The sequence below is a fragment of the Stegodyphus dumicola genome, chromosome 3 (genome assembly GCF_044657685.1).
Source record: "Stegodyphus dumicola isolate Sdum_Otavi_A_Nest chromosome 3, ASM4465768v1".
Taxonomy (NCBI): domain Eukaryota; kingdom Metazoa; phylum Arthropoda; class Arachnida; order Araneae; family Eresidae; genus Stegodyphus; species Stegodyphus dumicola.
This window is the reverse complement of record NC_140770.1, coordinates 218,285,829-218,296,467: the sequence shown is the minus strand read 5'-3', so window position 1 is coordinate 218,296,467 and position 10,639 is coordinate 218,285,829. Positions and strand designations below refer to the sequence as shown.

Sequence of the window (10,639 nt, the reverse complement as noted above, 5' to 3'; positions counted from 1 at the left end):
AAAGATAAGAAAAAAAATGAAATTTTTATTAGGGAATTTAAAAAAAAAAAATTCAAACGTCGCCGCTGTTGTCATGCTTTTCATGCCAAGAAACAAAATTGTGTGTCTTTGATAAATATGCGTGTTATTCCTGCAAAACATCACTAACGCTTCAGAAGTCGACGATGGAACGTTACGGCTATTTGCACACTGGAAACTCCGAAAACAGTCCTGTTGAAGAAGTACACGTTGAAAAAATTAATCATTTTTTCTTTAAAAACCTAAGCGACTGCATTCGTAATGCTCTTTACGATGAAAACACTAGCGGGAAAGGAAATCGTCATTACCTGAAAATTTTGAAGAATGCCGAAGTGGTCAAGCATATTCATAAAGCTGACCATCAACCACAACAACAATATGGATATTGCTACTTATACATTCAAAATGAACAAATAGCTCTTTTTTCGGCATGTAGTAAATTATATAATAGCATGTTGGATTGTGTTTCTTCGAAAAAAACTGAATATGAAAGTGAATGTATAAGAGATGAAAGCTATGTAATTAAAATTGCTTACTTTGTTATTCTGAATGATGATGCTATTGTGCGAGAATTACATCGCACTTGTGTGTAACACAAACAATTTGATCAATAAAAAGGATTTTTTTTCTTTCAAATGCAATTTTTTTTGTCTCTGAAAAAAAAATATCAGATATATAGATAAATAATACATTTTTACACTTATTTATGAGCTGCCTTTTTCTATTCCACTGTTTTGTTTTCCGGTAAAAGCATCTGCCTTGAAGAAATTAATAAAATGTAAATTCCTCCAAGAAGATACTAAAACCGGACCTCTTGGATAAGGTCCATTTTTTTATTTTTTTTCTAAAGGATTACAGAAGCTTAATACAAACTAATCATTCTTGTATGCATGATACAATGAAAAAATCAAATGAAACAAAAAAACATATTACTGTTGTAAAATATATAAAGGTATCAAAAATTAAAATGAACATTTAAAAAAAATCAAAACGATTTTTCGATGTAAATCCAATATGGGAACTAACCCATTATTTTCATTATACCATGTGAGATGTTATATTGATAATACAATAAGTAATCAAATGAAACAAAAAGTACATTCCACATTATTACAAACATAAATGGAATCATTAAATATCAACAAAAATTTCTTTCCCTCCTCCCCCTCTTTTTCGTCGAAACATACATGGAGGGGGTGTTTATAAAATAAAAATGATAAATCAGAATATTGCCTTAATGTGTCAGTATTTTTATTCATATTCGACAGTTAAAAGAAAAGTTTTCTACATAACCTCCATAACAATTATTATAACAGTCATCATGGTTAATTCGCGAGACATTCGTGTATCAAGTTTACAAAAGAAATACAACATAAATTCCTGTCGCAAATGAAATACAGAGAACTTTGCTTACATATCTCACACCAATTATCTTCATTTCGCATATAAGTATCAGAAATTAAAATGAACATTTAAAGAAATCAAAACGATTTTTCGTTGTAAATTTATATAGAAACTAACCCATTATCTTCATTACACCATGTGAGATGTTATATTGATAATACAATAAGTAATCAAATAAAACAAAAAGTACATTTCACATTGTTACAAACATAAAAGGAATCATTACATATCAACAAAAATTTCAGGGTGTTTATAAAATAAAAATGATTAATCAGAATATTGCCATAATGTATCAGTATTTTTGTTCATATTTGACAGTTAAAAGAAAAGTTTTCTACAAAACCTCCATAGCAATTATTACAACAGTGATCATGGTTAATTCGGGGACATTCGTGTATCAAATTTCCAAAAGAAATGCAACATGAATTCTCGTCGCAAATGAAATACAGAGGACTTTGCTTACATATCTCACACCAGTTATCTTCATTTCGCATATAAGAAAGGGTATCCCTTTCATTATAACATAAGAAATGATTGAATTTTCTGAAAATTTTACATTTCGTTCTGGTAGTGTCTGTTTGACATCGTAACCACAATTCTAAACATTTGTTGCAGCTTTTCAAATAAATATTAGACTCATTATTTTGAACAATTACATGTTTTACAAATGTGATATGTGCAATCTTTAGGTGTAAAAGAAATATAACATCATCATCAAAGAAAAACCAGGCAATAAATTGTTTAGAAAACCACTTATTAAATCGAATTCTTTCATAGAAAGTTAAACTTTCATCCCAAAATACATCTCTGTTCTCTAAGGAGAAACTACTTTCAAAATCAATCCAGAATCGACCTTTCTCTATTATATCTCTTAAAATCATACGAGGAATATTCAGTTCTACATTATACAGTTCAGCTATACATAATATCGAAGATAAAATAGTTTGAATACACATATCTTGCAAAGAAATTGGTTGAAATAAAGCCATATCTTCTGAGTATTCTATGGGAGGGAAACACATTTTTGTTTTTTGTCGATCATTAGCATAAAAAAATATAAGTTGCAAAAATACAATGTCACACTCTACAATAAAATGTTACAAAAAAGTTCCATCATTTTTTTTAATTCATGTCTTCTTCACGCGTGTTATAGTGACCATAAGACAATGATTGAATTCCATCATCTAACAAATATTTTTTGTCATAATATCCCGAGAGGCTAGCTTTATTTTGAAAAATCGTTTGCAGTTGGTGCTTTTTTGAAATGATTGAATATTGAGAATTCCTAATCAGGGAAGCATTTTCGAAAACGTTTTTATACGTTTCAAATCCAATGTTTTTGAGCGCGCTCCTTTTGATTCCTTTCGCGGTCTTTTTAACAGTATCACCGAAACGAAATGCGTACATTTTGCATTTCAAACCCACAAATTCCGATATGGGGGTGAGTGTCTCACTTTTTAGAAATCCCAGTTTTCCACGGTTCTCTTCATTAAACATTATATGATTGGGTTCGAAATTACTGCAATCCAAAATATTTAAAAAATTCGTTTTTAAATCACTATATACATCTTCAGTTGTTATATAGAGATACAAAGAATCTGTATCTGTGTATAACAACTCGCATTTTTCTTTGTAAAAGTGTTTAAAATGGGAATAGAATAATTTATACATGTGCAACTTCGCTAATTCTAAAACGCTGAAACCTATATAAATCGGTTTATCTAGACACAAATTTGGATTTTTCATTTTGAAAACTGAAAAATTTTCATTAATTATTTCAAAATATTCCAGCAGAGGACTGTTTAATTTTTTTTGGCATTGTTCCTCACTAAAAACGCCCTGTACGCGAATACGTTTCCTAACATTTTGACAGGTTTTTCCATAGAAAGCGTTATTCATCTTTTTAAAGAAAGATTTTTCAAATTCGCTAGACGCATTTTGTCTTTTCATATTATTGAAAGCAATGTATTCTTTAAGCCACGCTCGTTGTTTGAAAGCTAAAATTCTATGAATTTTCTTAATTATTAAACCCTGTTCTACGTAAAACTTTAGATTTAAATAATGAGCGATGTAATTTTTTTTTTCAAAAAAATTGGGTAATAATTTTTTGCATGGAAGTGTCGTCTCTAACTGAAATTTTTTGCTCAGGGTTTTGGCATAAGGCGATAGCATGTCAAAAGTGAGTTCAAAATGTTCCGGTGCTAGCGGTAAATCATTGTGTTGGTCATGCAGATGGGAGGGATATAACAGATCGGATTCGATAATATACTCCACATCACCGTCTTCAACACAAGACAAAATATCAAACGCCTCCACCTCATTTTCCTTTAACCAGTAAAAACCTCCCAATGGCAGGTGCTGGCTCATTACACACCCGTATAGATTATTTGCGTCTAAGGCTAAGATATAGGTGTGTGGTAAATCGGGTTTATAACTCTCGGGGATATAAGGATTATTTGCAAGAGCATAACGTCTACTCAGAAAACAAATACCTCCTCGCATTTGGTTTTCAAACCAAATGTATTGATTCACATCTCCTAGAAGCTCTAATTCAATTTTAGACGCTTTCAGTCCGGCATTCCACGTTAATTCGGCAGCCGTTATAAAATGTACAGGATCCAACTGGTAATATTTTAGAGCGGTGCGTCTGAAGGATAAAAATACTTCGGCTAGCAAAATAACATCTGTATTTTGATATAACTCTAAGTAATCGGCAAAAGTGTTACATCCAAACGAATGAAACACGTGTGTGGCATGTACATAATCTTCGTCGGAAACTGCTTCTCCTTGTAATACATTATTAAACGCGCTCTGCGGTGGAAGCGAAATTTCATCCAACACCGATGTTGACGCAAAATATGAGTAAGGAAATACGCCTTTCCGCAATAACAATTCTCGTTGGAGATTTTTCTCAAAAAATGCATTAAACAATTTAAATTCATGTTGTGACGTTTTCAAATTCGACACCAAAGTGTCCAAAGACGCATCTAAAAATTGAAACGAATCAATAAATTTCATTTCATCTAGTGTAAACATGGTGAATTTTTCCAAATTCACCGGAATAATGTTAACTTTATTTGCATACATTTTCGGCATGTGTTTTAGTAACAGGTGACTATCATAATTCCTGAAATTATGAATTACCACCGGAATGTAGTTTGACACTTTAAAATTCAAATTACAGGAGCGATGTGCAAGACCTCTCACATGCCCATCACTCTAGTGGCAGTGATCTCTGACCCGAACATCGCCTTCTAAGAAAGGATTCAAACATATATGACATATATTTGAATAGTAACTTTTTTCTGACGTCTCCTGCATCGGTAAACACTCTTTCATCTTTTGCAAAATTTTAGATTTGATTTCGCTCAACGTTGTGAAAAAATGTTCCATTACATTCTCTCCGCAAAAATATTCATGAAAAATAATCTTGTCTTCCACGTCAGTAACTATTAGGGTATAACTAATAGGAATATGCTGTTCAATTGGGGTAGTATGACTCTGTTGCGGAGAAGGAAACGCAGTTTGAATCTTGCGCGTGAGGCATTCAAAATCGGTAAAGACACAAAAAGGATGATAATGCATTTTCATTAAATTTGTAAATTTAAGAAGTGTGTTTTTAGGAATGCTAACTTTCTGCGGTTTCTTTTCATTGCAAAGAGTTTTGTGATACTCTAACGTTTCCCTTCTCTGAAACCCACTTAAACAAGTTTTACAAAAAAAATTTACTCGTTTTTCGTTTGCGTGTAATAGACGATTAAAATTTCGAATACAAAAGAAATGTTTTTGAAAATATAGCAAATCTACTGTTTTTGTCGCATTTCGCTTTTCACTTAATTGCAAAGGTAATATTTCATTTTCCTCATATCCATACACGTTTATGGATACATTATCAGGTTCAATGTTTCTTCTAACCTTCTTCGGAAACATACAATGACCTGACTAGAACAGAGAGCTTACTAAAGCTATGTTCACTAATTGTAGTAAGTAGACAGGATACAGACGAAGGGTATACAAAACCCTTTATTTTTTTCTTTATATACAATGACTTCCGTACTTCGGAATACAATGACCCTCCACTCGGGGTCTAACTTAAAAGATATCAAAATAAAACTAAACTCTAATTTAACTTTAGAATAAGATTGGCCTTGTAATAACAGGAAGCGTATGTAGCACAGAGACTGTGAACACTACAATACGTTTAATTTATCAAGAGGATTAAAACCTCTGGCCTGGAAGGCAAAGTAGCAACTGCGTAACTTCTAAGGTAAGCGGCCTGCTTCGAACTCACGGCTTCCTCTCTTCTGCTTGGCAAAAAGGCCACACTTAAATACTTGGCGTTCGCCAGACAACTTTGCATAAACTCCTTCACGCTTATAATTCTGGCCGGAAGTAGAAAATAAGAAGTGATAGTAAAGATTTAAAATAAAATAAACGTTAGTAAAACTTAAGATCCTTACAACATCGTTCAGGTTTTCAAACATTTTTACATCGCCTAACGCTAAGGGAAATTTGAGGGATCCTAATTTAAAACGTGATATATCCTTTTTATACAAGTAAGCCTTCTGAGGATTTCTAGTGGATTTCGGAAAAACACTTGCGGCAACAGAATATAAAAAACAATTGTCGTCACCACATTTGATATTTAACAACGCTTTTCTATTTTTTAATCCCGTCGGTAAAGCGATGTTTTTACAACCACCGCGAATTTCCCGATAGTTTCCAACGTGTAAGTCAAGGTACTCTAACTTTTTTATTTTCCACCCGCTTCCATTACGCACAAAATTATCTATCAAATTTAAAATCTTTTTAAAGCATCCGTCAATGCTTTCGTAGATTTGGTTAGAGGATAAAATCCTTTCGCAATGAGAACAAAAATAAAAACACTGATTAATTTCTTTTTCATCTTTCCCCAGTTTCTCAAAACATATTTTCAAACATATTTAAATCCTGAGTCTTAAACTCGATCTAGTATTTAAAATGTTGTATATGGCAGGGCGTGCCGTTCTGAATATCTCATACGGATCTTTCTGAGAAGCATCGAATGTTGTTCTTAAAGTGCGCAAATAGCCTCGGTGGGCTTGCGCTAACTGAATAAAATTCATCATTTGAAAAAAATAATAAATAAATAATGGAACTTTTTTGTTTACAATATTATATAAAATTCATATTAATTTACTAACTTCCACTACCGCTTTCCAGCAAAATTAGCATTTTGATATCTTTTTTTTTTTTTAATTTTACATACAGTGGCTCTTAATCACCCCCAAAGCTTCGATTATACGATCAATACAATTCATATTTATATTAAATCTTTTGGGGGTGGCGGCGGTTTCGGGATACACCCTTACAAATGAAACATAATTGACATTTTTGAAGTCACAAGTTTCTATTGAAACATTTTTTCCAATGTATATTTTAATTTTTTTGAGTTTTTTGCGGGAGGTTTCGCCTTCCTCGGGAGCAAGGTTTAAAATAAGATCTTCCGACGGCTGCACATCCCCCAACGTGTCAACACATCTACATTTGCGTTCTAAAATAAACTAATTTTAATTATAATTTTATGCTTAACATTTATCGCAGAAAGTATTTAACAATAAAAGAACAATAACACAAAAAAAACCTTACGTTTCACTCACCATTACGAGCTTCCATTGTAATCCTTATGGAGGATGATAGCACCAACCTCACCGCTTCGAAATGTAATGATCAAGTGAAAGTTTCACAAGTCTCGCCTTGTGCGCTTACAGGATGTTTACGCTTTCAAAACACATATTACATCAAATACTACTTTCCCCTCCCCCTCAAAATCTTAACCTTGATCTAACCTTTCTCAAGGAAAAGCGACCATCTCGTTCCTAATTTAGCAATGCAGAATATTATCTCAGCCCACTCAACTGAAACCAACCCTTTCAAATGCGCATATTACATTCGACTCGTGAATTTTAATTAAATCATTTCCCCCCCCTTTTTTTTTTTTTTTTTTTTTTTTTACAAGCCTCTCATCCTTCATTTGACGCGCTATTTTAGAAAAACATGGTATATGACAAACAGTCTCGCCTACATTACCGCCTACTACTACATCCAAGTACTTTTGAAGGTCGACTGCACTTCCGGGGTGCAGGGATACTCAAATCCTAACTACTGAGGTACATTAACTTTGAGGCAGAATAATGGAATTAATAAAAATGGAACACAATATTATTTTTATCGAGCATCCAAAAGCGCAAACACACCGTGCATCACTTATGAATCTAAGAATAAAGGTTTGGTATTATAGCAGTATCGTTCCTAAAAAGCGGAAAATGAATGCTGATGACTTGACAACTATATGGTTGCTATTTGATTGTGGATTCAAGACACAGGCGAAGTGAAATTACTTTTATCAGAAAAATCATTGCAGTAATGTATATGCCTGTTTTATGCAAATGAGCTGCTTTAGTGATATGCTTTTACACAAACCGGAGATTTACATGACAAGAACTACATTCTGTGACAAATTCAAAGGAAGTAAGTTTAGAAGATTGCATGTAAAAGCTATTTCGTGACTTTTCTAGATTTTAACAACCTAACGCCAATTGTGAAAGAAAAGAAAAACCACATTATATTAGAAATATTTTTACGGACACATTGGCTTACAAAAATGGAAACGCAGTATGAAAATTCTTTGAATCACAAAACTGACTAAGAAGGGGATACTAACAGTTTCCAAAGAAGTTTCATGAGCTTGAAAAATTGTCCGTTTCAGAGCAACCTTACAAATATTTCTTGGGTTTATGGTAAAGAGTAATTTTATATTTATTGTAAGCATGCATACCAGTGAAGACGATGGTGTAACACATTCAGGACAAAATTTGGGTGAAGAAAGAACTAAGCTAAAAACTATAGTCAAAGTAATAAAGAATTATTGTGAAAACTGAAGAGCATGTTTAACTATATATATTTTAGTTAATAATGAAAGCATACTTTCCAGAAAATTTGATTTATTTACAACTGCTATATATATAAGTATGTATATTTTTTATCAAATATGCATATCCTTACCATTTAATCATTTAATTTGCATCACTACATAGACTGAAACAATTTAAATTTTTAAATATAAAATATTACTTTAAACTGCTTAATGAGAAAAAATAACCCTGCCACGGAAGGGGGGGAAAACGGTTTGCCCCCCCAAAAAAATTGTTAATATAATTTTACAAGTTAACCAGTTACAATGTTAACCAGTTCAAATATTACTAAATTTTCTTATATGGAAAGCAATACAGTATTAATTTATTTACTTTATAAACCCATCCTTTAAAATTGCTACTAATAAACATATAAAAAACACGTAAAATGATAGAATCTCTACGGGTAATTACTAATAAACCGCAGGGAATTCACTAAATGTATATACTGCAATAATTATAAATCCGTGGTTCTATTCCCGACCAGGGCGTTGCTCATTTTTCATCTTTCCTGCTACAAAAAATACCTGTTTACATTACTGCCAAAGGCTAAACACATTATAAGGTATTTCTCCCGTCTTCTTAGCATGCCTTCGTAGTGTGGTGGTCTGCACGCTGGGTGCATATTCCAGAGGTCCGTGATTCGATTCCCGGCGAGGACGCCGCTCATTTTTCATCTTTCATGCTTCAAAAAGTACCTAATGTCCCTACAGTGGCACCCGAACTAAAAATGGGGGAGATGATGATTCTCTACCATCTGGATTTGACAATTGGGACCCCTAAAAACCTCAATCGCCCTTTAAAAGGGGGAGTATATAAGTTATTTCTCCCGCCTTCTTGGCATGCCTTCGTGGTGTGGTGGCCTGCACGCTGGGCGCGTATTGCATAGGTCCGTGGTTCGATTCCCGGCGAGGGCGTAGCTCATTTTTCCTTTTTCCTGCTTCCAAAAAATACCTAATGTCTCTACCGTCATCTGAGGAAAGTTATTCATATTAGCTTGAGTTATCTAAATCTGGCAGTTTGTTATATTTCAAACTAGAAGCTGTATACCGTCGTTCAATCAATTGTGAATAGGTCTTAGATTAAAATCTCTGAATATCTTCTGATAGGAACATATCATGTTTGAATATACTGTGAAGTACAGTCTCGGTTATCCCGTAAATGGTTTTACAATTAATGACATCTACTCTAAATACTTGAGTTGCTGAATTGGTTTTGTGGTGAAAGATATACTTCGCTTTTAAATAAATGAACAAAATAAGAAATTTGAATAATCCAGATAAATAAAAAAATATCTTGCTTTATTTAAAGAAATAAGAGTTGTTACAAATAACAACTGATATCTTAATTTAAACACACACTCTTTTTGGGCAGATGGAAAAATAAGAAAATAATAATATCACTAAATGGAATCTTCTGAACATAACACGCAGAATACAATAGAATTTTATTTTTTTAGTTTCCAAAACTTAATTGTAACATTTAACTAAAAACTCATATCCATATAATTACATTCACATTCGCATTTCACTATTTCCACCGGTCAATTGGTGCAGTGTTTTAAGTTATGTAAAAATCTAATAAGGGACACTGATACAAGAGAAAGATAAACATTAATATGTTATTAACTGAAGTGTTCATTAAGTATAAGCTTTCCGATTTTCATCGAAATGAATTATTTTTTCCACTCATTTACAAACCGCATATTTATAAATGCCTGGCCAAACAACGCCCAGCTTGGGAGTCGGAGGAAACATATGAACTGATTGCAACTTTTGCATTAAATGGTGACAGGTGACGGAGGACGTGGACATCTGGTGCCTAACAGAGGGTTAACAGGTATGTGTCTTGCGCCCTCCTCTCATCTTCCATTGATTATTTTCATAAGCAAAGATTACAGTGCAAGAAGGGGCTTTAGTAAAATTGCCTTACATTATTTGAGCTTACTAGTATAGCACAGTTTGGGCTTAATACATACTGCTTTGCACAAACATTATAATTGAATCGGGAACAATGGACAGTATTTATATCACACTTTATTTTTAAATCGAAACTGCTGACTTACTTGTTGCTTGTAAATAACTCATAATCCATAGTTCTCCGGCTCGACGGACGACAATGTTTTGCACAGACACTACACGTTAACTGAATTGGGAACAGTGGACTGTATTTAATATGATAATTTATTCTTATTTATTTACATCGTTCACGGCCACTCGAAGCCACGATTTCTCTCACACGCTCTTAGCTCACAATCTCATGTC

The 10,639-nt window shown here is 33.0% G+C and overlaps 1 long non-coding RNA gene across 1 annotated transcript; it reads right to left on the bottom strand.

Annotated features, from left to right (window-relative positions):
* Window positions 1-821: 821 nt before the first annotated feature.
* On the bottom strand, window positions 822-7,733 carry LOC118201018 (uncharacterized). Its single transcript, XR_004760182.2, has 2 exons — window positions 7,062-7,733; window positions 822-6,955 (listed from the first exon to the last, which is right to left on the bottom strand). It is a non-coding gene; the product is annotated as an uncharacterized LOC118201018 (long non-coding RNA).
* Window positions 7,734-10,639: the final 2,906 nt, after the last annotated feature.